Source organism: Rousettus aegyptiacus, unplaced genomic scaffold (assembly GCF_014176215.1).
Source record: "Rousettus aegyptiacus isolate mRouAeg1 unplaced genomic scaffold, mRouAeg1.p scaffold_m13_p_7, whole genome shotgun sequence".
Classification (NCBI taxonomy): Eukaryota; Metazoa; Chordata; class Mammalia; order Chiroptera; family Pteropodidae; genus Rousettus; species Rousettus aegyptiacus.
This window is the reverse complement of record NW_023416310.1, coordinates 41,248,291-41,262,394: the sequence shown is the minus strand read 5'-3', so window position 1 is coordinate 41,262,394 and position 14,104 is coordinate 41,248,291. Positions and strand designations below refer to the sequence as shown.

Below are 14,104 nucleotides of genomic sequence, written 5' to 3'. Positions count from 1 at the left end.
TGGCCATAACTAACAACAAACAAACATACACACAGACAAAAATTAAAATAATCATAGCATAAATAATGTAGAGGTTTTATTCAAAAAGTTCAAGAAGATTGGAGGTAGATACTTTAGGGTTGGGACTGGTACAAAAGGTGCCTTCTGTCTTGCTACTTCCATACCAAAGGTCCTCTCATGGTCTAAGATGACTGCTGAAGCTCCAGACATATGTCTTCATTTCAAGGATGAGGCACATCTCTTTCTTTAAGGAACTGCTCACCAATTCTGTTTTTAACCCATTACCTGGAACATGGCAATACTTACCTACAAGGGAGGCTGGCAAATGTTGTGTTTAGTCTGGTTGGCTGTATGCCTTGTTAAAAACAAAAACAAAAACAAAAACTAGTACCGAACCATGGAGAAGGGGAGAAAAGCATCTCTGTCACCTTGCTGAATTCTCTTATTATTTTTAATAGCTCGTTGTTTCTACTGCATGTATTTGTGGTTGATCATATTATTGCAAACAATCCCAGTTTTATCTCTTCCCTTCTGGTTCTTCTATTTGGTTTTTTCTTCCTTTTACAAATCTTATTTTGTTAGCCAGGACTTTCAGTATCATGTTAAACAGTATCATGTTAAACTTGTCTTGGTCCCACAGTTAAATGGAATGTGTTTAAAGTTAATCCATTAAGTAATATTTATCCCGTACATTTTGGTTCTTGATAAAGTTAAGTAAATTTCTTCTTCTTAATTTTCTGAAAGTTTTATTATTAATAAGTGATGTATTTTCTCTAGTGCTTTTTCTCTCTTAGTCTTTTTTAAGATGAATCAAATTGGTGCTTTATGATGTTAAATCATATTTGAATTTCTGGAACAAACCTTACTTGATTTATCATGTTTACATGATAGATGACTAGACAGGTAGCTAGATAGATGTATACTAAAGACAGGGAAATGAGTCTCAACATTTTTCTTAGCTCACCAGAGTAAGTATGTTGGATTCAGTTAGCTAATATTTTACTTAGAATTTTTATATTTATTATATTCATAAGCGAAATGGGCCAATTTTTTCTTAACTATCATTTTTCAGATTTAGAATCCAATTCTGCTGGTTTTTTGTTTTGTTTTGTTTTGTCCCCTACCTCTGCTTCCTCTTGAAAGTGATGGCTTTTTTCATTTGTTTTCTAATTTGGATTGTGAGCTCACATTTATCTAGGATTTATGTTTGGGAATCCTAATGGAGCCTGGGTTGAATATTCTATCCTCAATAAAGGATTTGCTTTTGCTTCCTGGTCCATGTATATAGTATATATTCAAACATGTTTATAAAAAGCTTATAATCTAATTGAGAAGATTAGCTATAATCATATAAATATCGAAAGAATAGCAAAAAGGAAATATTTTATTATCACATATTGCTTGTAAATTTTTTAGTTTAGATTTTAAAAAGTTATATGTGTCACTCGTAATCATAACAGATTAGAAAGTACAGATAATGCAAAATGAAGATAAAAATAAACTAAATCCTACCTATCTCTGAAAACTTGCTTAAAATCTTCCTACACTTTTCCTCAAGTTCCTACTTAAATATTGTGTGTGTGTACTTTTGAGCCTCTCAAGTAGATTGTAAGCTCTTTGAGACCAAAAAAAAAAAAAAAATCCCAGCAGTACTTTTTTTGTAATCATAGTAGTTCTTTGTCTATCATCAGTCTCACTACTCCGTTTAGAAGAAAAATGACACTAACAATACAAAATTGTATTATTTGTATGGTGAAATCTGCATTTAGAAGTATGGTTCTCAAATATGAAAAATACTATCTGTGTGTATTTTGAAATCATAAACTAGTACATTTGCTATATATTATAAATTCATATGTAACATCAACTACAATGATATTTTTAAGCTTATAAAATTAATTGATTTTCCTGTACTTCTAAGAATTGTAGTTATAAAGTATGCCTTGGGTATTTATGAAAGACAATTTTCCAGCTTCATCCTCTCTTGGAGGGCTCACACTGCTAGTATGTAACATAGGCCTACCTATAAGAAAGGTAGAAAGGGAAATGATAAAAAAAATGAGAAATAGAAAATGTTTAGAATAAAGGAAGTAAATGTGGGAGAAAGGAAACAGATATGTGAGAAAGGAAAAGAAAAAGAAGGAAGAAGTAAACAGGGGTTCTCAAATCAAATATTTATTTTAATATGTATTCAAGTCACTTGCAGTGTTTGTTTAAAAAACAGATGTCTATGTCCAGCCTACAGAGATGATGATTCAATATATCTAAGAGCAAATCCAGGAATCTGGGTGCGCCTTGGACAACCATTTAAGAAATACTGGACTAGAGAGAGCACAGAAGTAGAAAATGACACATGGTGGGGACTGGAGGTGTGCCAATAACAACTGACCAGAGGGCAACATCTGCCACAGGATGCTAATCCCGAGTATTCAGAGATCCTCTGAAAGATACTAGTTTGTGTCTAGACTACAAATCTTCTATATTATAAGTACTCTTACAATACTTACAACTTACAAGTAAGTTTCTGTAAGATAACACTCTAACCAATTATATTTACCTAAGCCACAAAATGACCTCACAAAGGGAAAAATAAGAAAAGGGCTTTCAAAAATGCATCATTAGCACATTCTTAAATGTAGTACAACAGCCCACATTAGAAGTGGAGGTATTTTTCTCAAATGAGGGATTTAGTTTGTCTATATTATCACAGGGTGACCTGACTAAGGGAACACCGTCTACCTTCTGTGGATCACTATGTCCTGGGGTGAGGACACCGGCCTTGCATGGCCTTGCACTGCTGAAAGCCAAAGGAATTTCAACACACAGAGGGGCAGTGCATACATGAGCTCGGTATTACACAAAGTTTGCAGCATAGCTCATTTTCTTAGGTAGACTCAGGACTACAGGCTGAAATCATGGAGAAAGGAAAGAGAAAGGTGTCAGGCTGAGTGTTAAAATTACAGCTTAGGGGAAGAATCATACCCTAAAATGACGATAACCATATTCTCTCTCCTGATTTCCACACCACTATAGGTTTTGTAATTATGAAAAAAATATCATGTTCACTTCAAGACCCTAGATCAACTCTAGGTCTCTCTAGCTAACTTGTCTATGGAAAATGGATAGTGAGTATTCTACGTAGTGTTGAAAATCTTTTTGTGGGAATGGCGATATATGATTTGACTTTCCTTCGTTTCTTGATTGGAAGCAATTGACGTAAATTTCAAATAATGTGCAGAAATGCACCTTGTGGGAAAGAAGGTGGATTTTGCCAGTGTAACTGCTTTTGTGGGCATATCAGGTTTATTGGTAACTGCGGCTACTTCCACGGACAAATGCGTACGTGGAAAGAGTTAAGGTTCATAAAATGATTACTGGACAGTAGACAAGACATTGAGAAAAGCCATAGCTCCTGAGAATAAGCAATGAGATCTAATAGTGAATGTTCCCCAGCATTGCCACCGGGTTGTAGGTGAGGAGGGTGGGCAGAGAAGTCAACGTTGTGCGGAAGAGATGGTTGGAGGAAGCCAAGGTCTATTCGTGCATTTAAAAAGCAAAGCCCACCCAGCTTCGTTCATGCCAGGTTAAGAAGCGCCTTTTCCTGGAACTCAGTAAAGAAATGGTATGTATTCAGGAGCTGTTTCAACCTGTCCACACCCTACCCTGACTTCCTCAGAAGACAGGAAAGCAAGGAGGCAAATGCTATTGCCAAGACTCCGGTCTTTGGCTTCCAGCTTCCTCACATCGCAGAGCACAGCTCCATAGGACGTCACACAGAGCTGTCTTCAGGAGTAGGCACTGCATGAACGTGGGCAAAGTTTGGATCTGATTCACTCTTAATGTGGCTGCCCCTCGGGTGTGGGGTTTGGCAGCAGGAACTCCTCAGCAGAGTAAGAGAGACTAGGAGCGGCGGCAGCGGCGGCAGCAGCAGCAGCCTGCAGGCTGAGTAAAGAGCCAACCTCCACAGCCGCCTCCTCCTGCCGGCGCGAAGTCCGCACCACCGCCAGTCCATATCGCTGTCACGCCGCCAACAGCGCGGCCCCTTCACCGCCCCCCCGCGCGGCCCCAGCCCTCACACTGTTATTTGCGTGACCGACCCGAGCCGCGCGGGAGGGAGGACCCGGCTGCTTGAGGGAGGGGGAGCATTGGCCCGCCTACTCCTTCCCCTCTGGCTCGCTGCGGCACTTTCTCCTCCTCATTGGTCAAACACTTGCGTCCATCACCCCCACGCGGCCCTTGGATTGGCGGAAGGCGCACTTCTGGAGCAAGGAAGGCAGAGTGACTCCGCCGGTCTCCGGCGCCTCATCTTTCCCTCCACCCCCCACTTCAACGTCCACCCACCTCTCCCCACCCCCCACTCCACTTCCCCCGCCCCGTTCGCGGCAGTGTCCTTAGTAGACACATTGGGCTAGGGGCGAAGCCAGCCGTCTATAGAGCCGCGCTGCCATTGGCCGACGCCCACGCCCGTCGTAACCGAGGGCTCCGCCATTGGGTGGTTCCACTCAACTCCCCGCCCCCTAACGCCTCGCCCTCTCAGTCGCCTCCTCCCCTCCTCGCTCTTCCACGGCCCCCTTTCCCCGCCCGTCCCCGCTGCATCTCCCCTGTCCAGCTGGGCGGGGACTGCTGTACGACTCTGTAAAGTCTGTGAGTCACTGCACAACCCATCAATCCAATTAAATGTCTTGAGCGAGCTGAGCAGGCGGTACTGCCGCCACCGCCGCTCGCTTCGCCGCGGCCGCCCCTGCTCACAGCGCCCCTCTGATCCATGGCTGTCTGTCTGTACTTGTTACGGTGTAACCTCCTCCTACTCCTCCTCCTCCTCAGGAGCCGCTGCAACTTCCCCTCAGCCAGCCTCCTCTGCTTGAGGACTGCAAAGGCATGGGATAGACCCAGAGCCACTTCTCTCTGTCTCCCTTCCAGCCCTCGCTCAATTTCCCCCCTTTAAATTAAAGTCTGTTCCCTGGTCCTCGTCGTTTTAGAGATTTATTTATCAGTTTGTTATTTCCCCTGATTTATTTTCCCTCCTGGTGCAGGGGTTCGTAGGGGCCGGGAGTTTATTTTAGGGAGGGGGCTCTCCACCTCCCCGCATTTCTCTTTTTCGATCGTGACTTGATTTCCCTGCTCCTCTCCGCTCCCACCCCTCGAACTCACCGTCCTGCACTCGAGTGACGCACCGGCACCCCCCGCCCACAGCCCAGACGTCCCCTCCCTCGCTGCCACCCGGACCCGTCTCGGAGCTGGACCCGGTGGCGACTTCTTCGTAGAAGGGTGAGTACCGTGTGGGGTTTGGGGGGAGGGATCTGGGAAAATGTAGCCGGTCCACTTTGGGGAGGGCAGGGATCACATTGTGGGGAGAAGGCTCCTGGTCCGGTGTGGATTTGAGGTGGCGACTGCCTCCTTCCCTCGCTCCCTCTTCCCCCGCCCCTGGACGCCTTATTCACCAGCCCTGGTGTATTTCTAGGTATTGCCAGACTTCCACCATCGGGACATTATAACGCTTATAAAATGAGCGGTAATGACAAGCTTTCTGTCTTTAGGATGCTTAGTGAATGGTAATGGTCGGCAATGGGATCTGATAGATTCTATGACCAGCATAAAGTGTAAAACGGCTAATGGGTAAATTTTCCTTCAAATCAAAGTTAAACTTTTATTCAATAAAGGCAAAACAAAAGATATTTCTAATTTGAATGTGTGGTGATAGAGCAAGGGAAGATAGGTTGCCTAGTGGCATGGCTCACTATTTTTATTTTAAAATAGTTTTACATATTTCCTTTTGAAAAAAAGATGAATTTAGTATTTAAGTAAAGGTTTTTGAAGTCTCTGAACCTGTTGGAGGAAAGCAAGCTAAGATGAAAATCCAGCTTGACTCTTCATCTTTAGTTCACCTCTATTCTAACAAGAAACTACAACACAGAATTTATTTCTCAGTCACTAGGCACAGTGGAGTGTGTTAAGGATAAATATGGATTTTTTTTTCTTTTGATATCCCTCTTGTATTCTTGATTGCTCTTAAACAATGTCATGCTAAGAATTTTGTAAAATTTTAATTTGGTTTCTTGATCATTGGTAGCTCAAAAGTACACATACTTGTCCATATATGTTTTTATGAGACTCTTGCTTTATGTATCTTTAATATTTAATTTGAGATTAAGTAAAAAATATGAAGAGGTAGTTACTCTGAATTGGCTTCAGAGGTCACTTTGTAGAATTCAGTCTATTTACAATGGTATTAACCTTTTTGAATCAAGTTCTGGTCTAGTTGTCCACAGATTCAAATTAGGCCAAACCAAACGTGTTTTGAAATATTAAAGTATAGGAAAGGCCTCTTAGTAGTTCATTCTCTCCTCTTTCAGACTAATCTGAATAAGTTGTTGCTAAATTTAATTTTAAAGAATAGACTCTTCCTGTTCTGAAATCTGCCAAGTTTCCTCAGAAAGATTTCTTTTTAAAGAGCAGAAATGTGTTTATGATCAGCCCAAAGTAGTAAAGTTGAATCAAATGTAAATGCTGTTGTAAGGAAATGTTTGTCATAAGCTCCCAAACCTTGCAAAGTGTTTGAAGAAGACTTATACAAAGCTTTTTTGAATTATTTAATAAATTTTATCATGTGGCCTTTTTCATGAGTGTAAGACTGAATCACTGAGAGAGGCCTCATACACAGGAGCCAGTATGCCTGAGTTTGAATCTTGCCACCATGCTTAGATGGCTGTCTGACATTGGGCAGTTTCAAACCTGGCCTGTGCTGGTTTTCTCCTGTAAATGGGAAGAATGACTTTTCCTTAAAGAGCTGCTGTAAAGGGAAATGAGAATGCATGTTACAGAGCACTCGGTATTAGCTGCTCCATCATCATCACCACTCTTAGAGAAGATGTTTAGTGTAGTAATTAAGAGTGGACACTCTAGAATCAGATTCTGTAGGTTCAAGTCCCCGCATTTCCTGTTAAGGTCTTTCTGATCCTTCATCTGTAAAATGGGGATAACAGAAGCACTTAACTTCACAGGGTTATTGTGAGGGCGGAATGAATTAACATATGCAAAGATCTTGACTACCATTTGGTACCTCTCTTAAAGTTTAATTCTCAGTTACACTTCTTGTATGTCTTGAAATGTGGGTAAAATTTTTGTAAAGATAAAGAATTATCACTGTCAAAATAAGCAGAATTCTTGTCAATATGCATGATGTTCTATGGGATTTATAATTTTAAACTAGAATTTATATGGTTCTTTATGAAATTAGTTATTTGATGGGTTGGTTACTCTTTTATTTAAACTTGCATAATAGGTTATACATACCTCTACTATAATGATACCTATCACATTTACTGTTATCTATAATTTCTTCTCTACTAAACAGAAAGCTCTTTGAGTATAAGAATAGTGTTTTATTCGTAATTTACTCTCCAGTGCCTAGCAGAGTGTCTGGTACATAAAGAAGCTTAATAAAAAAACAAGTTTAGTGAATGCTGTGGAATGAATTAAATAATGTTATTCTCAAGTTATTTATAAATAATGTCATTTTCAAGTTATTTATGAGTAGCCGAATGACATTATAAGTGATATTGTGGAGAACACTATTTGTATTACTGAGTTGAATTTTTATATTTTCTGTTATTTTTGTAAATAGAGGATAAATGAGGGGAATTACAGTATAACTTATATTTCATTAAGAAAATATTTTTTATTTTGAAGATTTAACTTAAAATAGTCTCAAAAGTACATATCAAATATCTTCCTTTGATACCTGACATGTCCATTTTAATCATATTCTGACTCCCAAACTTTCTGTCACTAAGTTGAGTGTTATTATAATTAATATGAATTTTACAAGTTAGATTTCGAATGTCTCAAATGATGCTGTGATGTTATCGGCTTCAGAATATAATAATAATGAAGAGAATTTATCAAACTAACACTAGGAAAATTATCAAACTAACATCATGTAAACAAAACAGCATCCTTTCCTTAAGGATCAAAGCTTTATTTCCATTCAAGAATGAAACTTACTCTTGAGTCGTCTTAATAAATAATTAGCTTTTGAAATAGCTGTAGTAAATAGTGTAATAGGAATCATAAAGGAGGTATATGTAATTAGTAAAGAAAGCACTTTAAACTTCATATACACTTAATAGGCTTTACATAATTGGGGTATCTATATTTTATAAATAAGCAAAATTGATGGGGCCTACCATTTGCTTCATTTATAGAATCACTGTTTTACCTGTCAATAAAATTCAGTTTAATTATCATGCCCCCAGAAAGTATAAAATCCAAGAATCTTATATGGAAGAGATATCCCTAGTAATGATCTGAGTATTAACTTACTCAGAAGTGTTACAGTGTTCTATAACACTGTTAAAACTTTTCAAATATGTAAACTGTATTATAATGTAGATAATTTTGTATATATAATCCTTTGTTTAACCTGGTTACCCCGTTTAGTCTGATATACTGCATTTTTATCAGCTAAAACAATGAATTTAGAAAACTTGTTCTTTTATGTTCATATACCCTTAAAGCAGCCAATCTAAAATGAAACTTTAAAAATTAATTTATAATTATTTAGAAACTACACTTAAGCGTCTGGTCTGCACGATAGGTCACTTATTTTTCGCTTGACACAGTTTAGCATGACATTATTTCTGTAGCTCACATCTCTTATCTCTTTTTTTATTTAACATTTTTGTGAAGACATTTTTGTGAAGACATTAGTATTTTACAGACATATATGATGTCTCCAACTTTTAAGAAAGCAATGTTTCTGATGAAGAATTGTTTGGAAATAAGAAGAAAGCAAGATAGATAGATATAACTTTTAGGGCTTGTGATTTCTATTCTGTCTTCTAACATTAGGAAATGGATAACTATACAGTAATACCTCACTTAACATCATTGATAGGTTCTGCGACTTTAAGGAAAATAATGTAAAATGAAATCAGTTTTACCATAGGCTAATTGATATAAACAAGAGTTAATTTCCTATGGCATCTCATCAACGTTGAAATGGAATGACGAAATAAACACAACATTATTTGAGGAGTTGCTGTACTCTGCCAGTAATCAAAAAGAGTTGAAAATAATATATTTGTTATCTATTGACAGAAACTTAGCATTAAGGTCCATGGAATTCTAGACTGAGCGGTGCTACTTATTGGCACGTGACCTTGAGCATTACGCTTAATTTCCATGACTTTCCATGATCATATCCTTTCAGTGGGAAGAGGCAAGGGCAATTACCTACCCTCATTCACAGATGACATTGTATTAGTGCTTTTTAAAAGCATTGGAGGACAAAATGCAAGCAAATAAAAGTATACATTAGCATTAAGAAATGGTTATTTGTTTATCCTTATTTAAAAATTGTGACCTTTTAGATCTTTTGTCCGAAGGACATTTTTTCCTTTTAACTATGTTTGAAGAGACTTCTTTCTTGTATGTTGACAAGAATGTATATGGTACCTTTTACAGAGGCAAGGAACTTTGGTTTAATTGAATGGGATTTTAACTGTTAACACTGAGTTTTGGTACATCCTGGGTTGTAACAGGTTGATGTTGTAAGAACAAACTTTATGTATCTAAAAGAAAATGCATGTGTATTGCAGGAAAAAAATATTCATATATAGCAAATTCCATTAGAAGTATATTAAAGGGAAAAAATGAATCATATTATTCAATTTCAAATTTCAAAAGGATTATTTGACTATATGACCCCTGCTTATTCTCATTTATTTTGTACCTTGAATGCAATGAAAATGTGCAGATTTTCTAATATAGCGGCTCGGGGATTTCATTTGTTACAGCTAATCTTTTATTTGGGAAGGTGAGTAAAGACATCTGTGGAAAGGCTGTATATTAAGAAACTAGTCTTTTTTTCTTTTGTCCCTAAACATGAGAAGTCTTTAAAAGTCAAAATCCCAGAGTTTGCACGTTATGTAAGTTTCTTGAATTCAGCTTTATCTCTTTCTGGTTACTAGCAGAATTGTCACAACCTCGTGATGCTACTCACTTTTTTCAGTGGAAATGAAGTTCTAGTGTACTCAGAATAAGACTTATCAAAACAAGTGGGCATACAAAGAAATATTATTTATTCCTACTAATATTAAGTATAGTGAACATTAATCCTCTAATGTGAGATTGCTAAGCAGAAAGCAACATTAAAACTATACCGTCCTTTTATCCTTATTGTTCATCCAGCTGACAGAAACTTAGAATGATCAGGTTTCTTCTCTACTTTTGAATTAAAATCCACATTGATGTTTATGTCTTGTGTGGTGGTATATATAACTCTTTAGTATTTAATGTTTACTTTTACCATATTAAATAAAATGACCCAAACAGCCCACTTTTAATTTTTTTCTGTTTTTCACAATGCTCTTCTCTTTGTTCTACCATTGTTTTTCAGTTTTCTTAATACTTGCACATGAGTCTTTTTTTTTTACACAACATCCTTCTTATTTTACCTTCTTTTGACGTTGGTATTCTTTTTTCTTGATTATAGCAGGTTTTTTTTTTTTAAACTGTCTTTTGCCTCTGTCTCTGTATAAGGAATGATGATAGTAGTTTTAATTTATTTTAGTCTGCTTTTATGAGACTGAGGCCAAGGCTTTCTATATAGAAAATTTGCTTTGCATTATTTCAGAAAGACGAGCTCTGTGATCATCTAATCTACACAAAACTTAAGGGGCCTTTTTGTAAACCTAAAACCAAGTGTTACCTTAAATGAGGTGGTGAAAGGGAAAACTGTGAGATAGATGTTTATTTACTGCTTTTCTATTAACCTCTTTTATGATGGGATACCCACAGAATTTTTTTCTAGTTATGCTACCTTGAAACATCTCAAACATCAAAGCTTTGTTTTACTTTATATCCAGTAATCTGGCGAGCTCCAGGGGCTGTTTTAGCAATGACCGTAGCTACCTAACTGGGGGTGGCTGGCCTGAGAACATCACATTAGACATGAAGAGCAGCTTCTTTGTTTTGTTTTGTTTTGAACTCCTTAAAACCAGACTTAACACCAGACCAAGTCCACTGTGAGGTTTTCCAGGGTTTACCATTGTTGAATGATTAATGATTCCTGGTGAAGTAACCATCAGCTTTATTGTCTTCCATGGCTTAAACACAAATGAAATGTATCCCTTTGAGTTAACTTTTGTTTTGATTTTAAGGGTTCTTTTCACCTAGGAAATGAAAGGGTATGAAAATGAATATGTATTATTAAACATAAAAGGTTTACATAAAAGTCCTTCGAGGAAAAAGTGTTCCTAAACACCAAAATCCATTGATTGGGAGAGAATGTTTAATACTTTCTCAAGATACCTGACATTATTCAACCATCAGTAGTAGGAAAACTTTCAATTTGATTAAACAAAATGAATCCTTTTTTTGATTTAAAAAACTGTCCATTGTTACTTTTAGTTTATACAATCCGAATATAAGATTATATGAATTTAGGAGTCTATTAAATAAGATATTTTCCAGAAATTGTACTTTATAAAATTTGTGCTTCATAGAAGAAATTTGAGCTTTCTTTCCTTTTTTTTTTTTTTTTTTTTCCCATAACTGTATCCCATTTCTGGCTTCCATTCATTCATATATTCTTACAGTTCATATGACAGGTATTTATTGAGCACTTATTGTGTGCCAGCCACTCTTACTAGGCACATACATTACAGCAGTGAAGAAAAGAGACAACTATTCCCATCCTTGTAGAAATTATATTTCAAACAAATTGGTGTGTACTGAGCTTGTTATCTATTATTCAAAGTAGTCATAACTACACATTGTGTAATGATCCGAAAAAAAAAAAGATTTCTTTGTATGGATTTGATGCCCTTAGACTTGGTATAAAAGGAATCCTAAATCCTGAAACAAAACTCCATTTGAATGGACATTTGAGTTTGAGTTCAGATTAAAAACCTATAATGTAATGTAATGAAATTCGAAATTATCCTCATTTGTGAATCTTGCAGAACCTGACAGTGGACATGGTCTGAAATTTCTTTATACTTTTTAAAGTTGTTTTTTTCCTTTGTTTTGTTTTCTTTGTAACAGAGCCTGAAAAAAATTTGTAATACTGAAAATTTCACAATGGAAATGGAGTCATCTCAATATTGCACAATTAGCAAGAAAATCTTCAGTTTGCTTTGTCTAGTATATATAAAGAACTAATATTTTGTTCCTATGATTGTAAAAACTATGTAATTTTCTAAACAAACAAATAAAACCCTAAGTGTACATTTTCATCTCAAATATTAAAGTAGATATATCTAAGTATCTTTGCAGTAAAACAACAGTCATACAATATAATATAATCTAATGGGGTGTTTTTATTAATTTTCTTTTTATTTATAAATATTTAATACATGTCCCATGTGCTTAATGTTATCAGAGACTAATAAGACATGGCACCTGTCCATAATGGTTTTCACAGCCTAGTTGCAAAGGCAAAAGATCCCCATGTGAAAATGAAATCTCTTATATTAAGCAATATCGGATTTGGTTTGATGGGAAGTCTGGTGTAGGCCACTACAGTAAACTTAGTCATAGATCAAATGGACTTGCCTTCTGGAGGTCCATCCTTTCTTTCAAGTTCGGGCAAAGATGGTTAGCAGGTCTTCTTTATGCCTGAGGCACCACAGGGTAGGATAGTCTCTCTTCCAGCTGCTGCAACTGCTCAGCAAGGATGGGAAGGGAAAGAGGATGGAGCACACATCTTCGTCATGTATTGCATTCCCTAGCTAGCTATACCCGTGGAAAGCAAAGACTCTGAGCCCGAGAATAGGATGTATGGACGCACCGTGGATATGCTTTAGATTCTTGAGAACAGAAGTTACTCCATAGCTTTGGGAAGTGTGGTACATCAGTGAGGCCCTGTGGACAAAGGGAGTTCACTGAAATATGGAAGAAACACTGAGAGCGAAGGGAAGAAGTGGAGATGGAGGCTCTGACAGCTGTGAGGACATACTCTTTCTTCCTCAATTTGCCTGGAGCAGCCCTGCTTGTGAAATGGGAGACCTCTGGGCCTAGTATACCAAATTTAGTAAGTCTGTATGTATTGCTATAATACATAGGTATAATCTTTCTAAATTTTTTGACTTGGAATTAGCCAGAATTCCTGATGTGTGAATGTTTAAATTATCAAACATAATTCCCTGTAACTGTGGCTTTTGTTTTGACTTTTCTGGATATTTGAAAATATTAAGACTCCCTTTGTTTCCAGAGTGCATTTGTTTGTTTATTTGGACCTAAGTCTAACACAGAATAACACAATATATGCTTGTCTATTAGATTTAAATTAGAGGGAAAAAATCCAAAGCCTCAATGTTTGTTTTATCTGCTGGTGAAAGTATTTGGACTGTTATATGGCTACTTTCTTCTTTTTTAATTTTATTATTATTATTATTTTTATTTATTTATATTTATTTATCTATTTATTTTACACCTACAGCATCTGATCTTCCTAGGTGGTCTCCTATCCAGGTACTAACCAGGCCTGACCCTGCTTAGCTTCTGAGATCAGATGGGATTGGGCCTGTTCAGGGTGACATGGCCTTAGATGTCTTTTTTTGTTTAAATAACAATTTCTTTTAAGAGTTTCTTTTCCTGAAAACTGTATCTGTGCTATACATATCTGTTTGATTCAAAGGTCCACCTAGGATAGTATGGTCATTACATTATCTTGATTGCTGTGATTTTTTTCAAAAGTGTATACGTATGTCAAAACATACCAAAATATACATTTTAAATATGTCCATTTATTGTACATAAAAAACTTTTTTTTTTTTTAAAAAAAAAAAAACTTAGGTTGTAAGATATATTTTCAAGATAAAATCTCTATTATAAGAATTATATTTTTAAAGTTTGTCATTTATTTTTTATTTTATTTTATCAACCATTTATTCACCTCCATTTCATACCCCAGACACACATATATTAAGAAAGACAAATAGAACTGAGGAGGCCCATACGCCAGTTGAAATTTAGATATAGGACCTTAGAGAGCTTTTTTCCATATGTAAAGCTCACTGGAGTATCTTTAAGTAATTTGCACAAATTTGAATTTGGAGAATTGGAGTTGTGTATTTTTCAAGGAATCCTCCTTTCCTTA

At 36.7% G+C, this 14,104-nt stretch overlaps 1 protein-coding gene across 1 annotated transcript in view; it reads left to right on the top strand.

Annotated features, from left to right (window-relative positions):
- Window positions 1-4,642: 4,642 nt before the first annotated feature.
- The window catches only part of SERTAD2 (SERTA domain containing 2), a 104,259-nt gene continuing 94,797 nt past the window's right edge, over window positions 4,643-14,104 (top strand). Inside the window, exon 1 of the mRNA XM_016159830.2 lies at window positions 4,643-5,268. The gene's annotated coding sequence lies outside the window, so the exon portion shown is untranslated. The remainder of the gene's footprint in view (window positions 5,269-14,104) is intronic.